General features: G+C 42.3%; 1 non-coding gene across 1 annotated transcript; it reads right to left on the minus strand.

Annotated features, from left to right (window-relative positions):
* Window positions 1–454: 454 nt before the first annotated feature.
* On the minus strand, window positions 455–561 carry LOC120266232. Its single transcript, XR_005538074.1, has one exon. It is a non-coding gene; the product is annotated as a small nucleolar RNA R71 (small nucleolar RNA).
* Between the last annotated feature and the right edge of the window lie 5,439 nt (window positions 562–6,000).

Raw genomic sequence — 6,000 nt, forward strand, 5'->3', positions numbered from 1 at the left:
AGGCATAGTTGACCTTAGATTTGGGACTATGTATGTAAGGATTTCCACGACTCACCATAGCATTGATTAGGAAGTATAATAGAGAGTTCTTGCACTTGAAACGATTATCCTAGGTGAAGTATCATCCGAGTACCTCATCTTTATCGATTGCCTTACCCTCTTCTTTATTCTTTCTCTCTTACTTGTTGCTTTTAAATTCTGAGAATTGAATCATTACCACACTTATCATTGTTGATACTCCACATAGCTAAGAATCGAATTAAGTGTCTTTACTCCCTACTCCCTGTGGATTCGACCCCGCTCACCCGGGATTATTACTTTGACAAACCTGTGCACTTGCGTGATATAAGCAAGGGGACCTTGTCACACATCCTTAGCTCTGGGGTCCATCACCACTTGGAAGGAAATGGTCGAGAACTTCCTAGCCCGATATTTTCCTCCAAGCAAGGCTGCAAGATTGAGACAGGAGATATCGTCTTTCAGGCAAGGTGATAGTGAGATACTATTTGAAGCCAATGAACGATTTAAGGACCTTCTTTGTAAGTGTCCTCATCACGGCTTTCCTCCATGGATGAGATTACAGATGTTGTGTAACAGTGAACTATGCTACTAGGGAGCTTATTGATGCAACAGGGGTGGTTCTTTAAGCAACAAGCTTCCTAAAGAGGCCGAGGAATTAATTGAGAATATATACAGCAATGAGTGTCATTGGAGCACTAGACAGAAGCCTCCAAGGGCTGCAGTAGGTGTATGAGGGTGAAACGAATCCACGAGATTGGCTGCTAAGATTGATGTCTTGACGAAGCATATCACCGAGCGAATTTGAAGCATGATGCCCTAGCACGTAATAGTTGACCACTCAGAGTTGGGGTCCAGCTCGGGTTCCAAGGCCGTTTTGTCATGTGACACTTGTGGGAGTCAGGGCATGCAACATCACAATGTCCTATTTTTTTGTTGCCCCATCACCTCCCGAGAAACAGCTTGATTATGTTGGGGGTGCACCACGAGGACCAGGGTACCAATTTGGTAACACTTATAATTATGGTTTGAGAGGCTCATCAAATCAATCTTGGAATCAAGGCCAATCTCAGTACAAGCCTCCACCATTTCAAGGAAACCAATACCATGCCCCTCCTCCACAAGAGAAGAAACTCTCCATAGAGGATATATTGGCAAGATTCATGCTTGGCACGGAGGCACGCTTTCAGCATGTAATGAAAAAGAAACTTGATGAATTCGGTGCCGTCATCGAAAAAAATGTTCAAGCGTCCATCCAATCTCTAGAAAACCAAGTGGAACAGCTTGCTCGTGGACAAGTGAACGATCCTCGGGGAGTTTGCCGAGCAACACCGAATGCAACCCAAGGGAACAATTACAAGCTGTTACTTTGAGAAGTGGGAGGCAGTTGGAAGCAAGGGAAAAAGAGATCCCAAGTGCTCCCAATGATGGGGTAACCGTCCGGGAAGACCCGAATTTGGATGAATATGCATGCAAGGACAACGGGAGGAAACTTGTTAAAGACTCCCCCAATCCTAACATTTCAAGGAGTTACGAATACAAGCCAGTGATACCATACCCCTCGAGACTCAAACAAGATAAGGATGAGGCCCAATTCAAGAAATTCCTCAATATCTTCAAACAACTTCACATAAATATTCCAATCATTGAGGCACTGGCTCAAATGCCAAAGTATGCCAAGTTTTTGAAGGAGCTGCTCACTAATAAGAGAAAGTTAGAGGATCAGGGCACAGTTGCACTTATCGAACCCGCTCGGCTATTCTAGAGAAAAAAAGCGCCATAAAAAGTTAAAGGATATGGGTAGTTTTGTAATTCCTTGTGTAATCGGGTGAAGGAATGACTGAGCATGCTCTAGCCGATTCTGGGGCTAGCATAAATGTAATGCCATACAACTTGTTCTTGAAACTGGGATTAGAAGACCTAAGGCCTACAAGAATGACATCGCAGCTTGCTGATAGATCACTGCGAAGGCCTCGAGGGGTAGTTGAAGATATCCTTGTTAGAGTTGACAAACTCATCATTCCTGTAGATTTTGTGATTCTAGATGTCGATGATGACGTTAAGGTTCCCTTGATCCTTGGATGTCCATTCCTTAACACTTCGAGTGCTCTAATTGATGTTAAAGAGGGCAAGATGACCTTGAGGGGCTCGGAGACGAGCAAGTGGTCTTCACCCTCCCTGAAGTAATGAAGCACACACTTGATCATGATGACAAATTGTACTTCACTAATACTACTGATGAGATTATTTCTGATTGTGTGCAGAAGGTGCTTCCCTTAAACCCTTTGAATGAGTACTTGGATGAGTTCTCGTGCCAAGATGCCAAGGAAGAACTTCCCCCTCCACCAACACAACAAATTAATCAAGTGAATGGTAATTCACCACTCAATGGCAAGAAAATTAAGGGTGTTAAGAAGATTTTGGGGAAAATCGAAGGAGAAACAAAAAGTGGAGAAAACATTGTCCACATTACACCCGGATGAAGTTGATCATTTATTCTTTGGAAACCAGGGTAAATTTAAAGTTTTCTCATGCCTTTGATTGAATTTTCCAAGTGGCAACACAACTCCAAGGACTCGAGGTAACTTCCATCCATTTGTTCCACCATGATCGTTTGAGGTAATGCACTTCAAGCTAACGACGTTAAACAAGCACTTCTTGGGAGGCAAACCAAATTCATTTCATTCCTCGTATTATTTTTCTCATTTGTGTTTGTGTGTTTAACTTGTACTTTTAGTGTGGTTTGGTTGTTTTTGTGTTTTCATTGTTTTTCTTAGCTAATTAGCCTTCATATTCTCTTATTTGTCATGTGGTCTTTTAGTAATTCTTGTTTTTGATGCAATCTTGATGATGTTTTGAGTGTTTGTTGATGTTTCCGGCTTTATTTTTCATGGTTTTAATCATAAATGAAGTGTGCAACGCGTGGAGAATCGACGTGCGTCACGAAAATCCCGAGGACCATCCTTGCGGCAGCAAGGATGCCCCTCAAGACTCATCCCGAGGGTCTTGAGGGCCATCCTTGCGGCCGCAAGGATGGTCGGCAAGACCACCCGTGTGAAGGGTATACTTAAGGACTTAGGGCAGCACACTATTCATTCATCTTCTCCACTCTTCTACCCTTTTTCTCCCCTCATTTCTCCACCGCTTTTCCTTCATTTTGCTCTAGTTTGCTCTTCTCCCCTCTTCTCCATTTTTAGTGACATAAAAATTGGAGTTTGAGCAAGCTTTTTGGCCGGATCCAACCATTATATTTGGTCATCTTACTCTTGGTTGAAGGTTTGTTCTTTCACTCAAAACTTTGAGCTTTTCATGCTTTTGTGGGTGAAGTTTCTTGGATTTTTGTTGTTGAATGAATGCCCATCAAGAGATTTGCTTCCAAGATGGCTAGGAGGGAACCTACTCCTCCCGTGCAAGAACCAAGGTTTTCTAAAGAAGAACACAAAACACGTTATGCACTCTTATAATGCAAGGTGTTCGACGACGGTGAGAAAAAAATCGATTGGGAAGCTTTTGAGCACTTTTGGGTTTAGATGGCAAGGTGTTGGAGCTCATTTCACATGATGGTTGGGATAAATTAGTTTTCCATTGAGGATTTCCTCCGGCTTCATAGACCCATGACATACTTTTTGTGTATTTTGTATTTGTTCTTCCGTTCTATCTTTGTTTGTTGTGTGTTCTTCGGACTTTGTACTTTTGAGCTAATCTAGGGCCTTTCCCCTACTATGCTCCTATTTTGTTTCTCATGGTGCCTCTCTCCCGTATTTTATTTCCATTCCCCTTTATTGTGAATGATGATAGGCTTCTTGTTCTTTTCAGGGTCATTAATTTTGTGAAGCTTGTACTTATCGCCCTCATTATGTGGTATGCCCCTGATCCATGTGGAGTAATTTGGAATCACATCAGGGAATCAGGGAAGTATCTTTACTCCATTTCTGTGCTTATTGTTTTTTATTCCCCATTTTTCTCTGCTGACTTAGGTACATTGAGGGCAATGTACGACTTTAGGTGTGTGGATGTTTTTCTTACTTGGAGTATTTTATCCTTTTGCATGCTTACTACCTATGATGGCTATGATTGTTTAGTTAGGGACTTCGGCTTGGTAGAATGATAGGTGTGAGTCAGTACATTGCATGTGCTTGAATGTAGCTCTGCTTTTCATCTTTTAGTGCACATGTATACATGTTCACGATCACTTCCACCTTTTGTACGCCTAACCAACCCATCATGATGACATTGGCATTAATTTGTTAAATTCGACTTTCAATGCACTTTTTAAAAAGCTTCGAGTTCCTCCACTCGAACTTGTTTGTAGCAGGGTTGTTTGTTAGGGATCATGAGAGGTTATAAAAGCTGCCTATGTCAAGTATTCTCTCCGCTTTATAAGTTTATAAGCATGAATGCGCCTATGTAGACCGTAATTGAGTAAGTGGGTGACTCTTGTGCCTAACTCAAAGATGTGCATTCATCTAAAAGATTATTTTCCTGAGCGACCTATGTTAGAGTAGGACTCCAAGAAAAGAGAAAGTGTGTATAAGTGTGTGGAAGAAAAATAAAGCATCTCTTGTGATCTCTTGGAACCTCGCTATATAATCACTTAAGGGTTAAAATTATGTTGAGGAACCCGTAGGACTTTTACCCGAGTATTGAAGAAGTCTTTGGCACTTTAATGTCATCTTCATTATGTGTGTGGTGAAAGGGCATCCCGGGATAATCCAGGTGTGGTGGTCAAGGTGGGAGGTTGCACACACTCATTGGGGCATTCTAGATGAGACAAAGCTAATATCACTTCACTATTCATCGACCACCTCACCCTTGATTTCTGTCCCATTCGTGCTTGTGGAGTTCTTTACTTTTTGAGCTTGAGGGTCGTATTTTTAGCCGTTTATCTTATTTCCTTAGTTCTTCATGTTTGTTTGTTTGGGGGCAAGCAAACGCTTAGGTGGAGATGTTTTGATAAACGCCTCAAGAGTATGTATTTTGCGTGTATTTGTTCTATATTATTCTTCATATTTATTTGTTGAATCGATGCGCTTTTTGGTCCAAATTGTACTATAGTGCAGTCGTATCTAGAAGCGAGTGGGGCCGAATCGAGGCATCAAACTGCGCGGGCTTCGCCAGTAAAAGGTATAGAAATTCGCTCAGGGCTTCTGAGCATACTCAGGGGCTCGATATCAGATATCACCCATTTTACCGGTCGGATCCGGCACTTATAAGGTCTTGAAGGGCATTTTTTGGCAATCTTCTTCTTGATTTTTCTTCTTCTTTGGGGACAAGGCCAGCTAGGGTTTGTTGAACACTTCTACATCACTTGAACCCAAGCTTTAGGAGGGCCAAAAAGGAGGAAATCCGAGCATTTTCTCAAGGGGAGAGCAAGAACGAGGAGGATCTACTTAGGGCATCATTGCTTGGAGGTTGAAGACAATGGAAGCCACTCCTTCACGTGGCGCCTCGGAAGGCTTTCTCCGGGATTCTTAAGCGCCATTCGACTTTCATCATTTGAGGGAGTGTTCCTCATGTTTTACTTTTAGTTGTTTGTATGGATTATTTGGTTTTCTTGTTGAACATGAATAACTAAACCTGCTAGGTCACCGGATGTAGGTGAACCTAGGGAGAAAAACTTGTTATGTTTTAGATTGTTTGAGTAGTTCATGGCCGTCTTTGGCTTGTTGTGATCCTTGTTTGGTGTTCTTGCTTTGTGTGTGGTAACATTTGATTGAGTGATGTATCAAATTCTCGTAGCACCTCTTTGGCACGACCATTGCCTTAGTGCTAGACTCCACTCAAACTAGGAAAGCACCATTGTATAAATATGCTGCGTGACCATCGCAGTATTTGTACCCTCAACCGAAAACTAGGGTCGAACTACTCTATTTCCACCCTAACTCAGTGAAAACCGGCATTCTCCTTGCAACTGCAGGGTTGCGTGAAGCGATTCCACGCCTCAACACTTGCACCGGTTAGTCAATTCGTCGCGTGACCATG

The sequence above is a fragment of the Dioscorea cayenensis genome, chromosome 7 (assembly GCF_009730915.1).
Source record: "Dioscorea cayenensis subsp. rotundata cultivar TDr96_F1 chromosome 7, TDr96_F1_v2_PseudoChromosome.rev07_lg8_w22 25.fasta, whole genome shotgun sequence".
Lineage (NCBI taxonomy): Eukaryota > Viridiplantae > Streptophyta > Magnoliopsida > Dioscoreales > Dioscoreaceae > Dioscorea > Dioscorea cayenensis.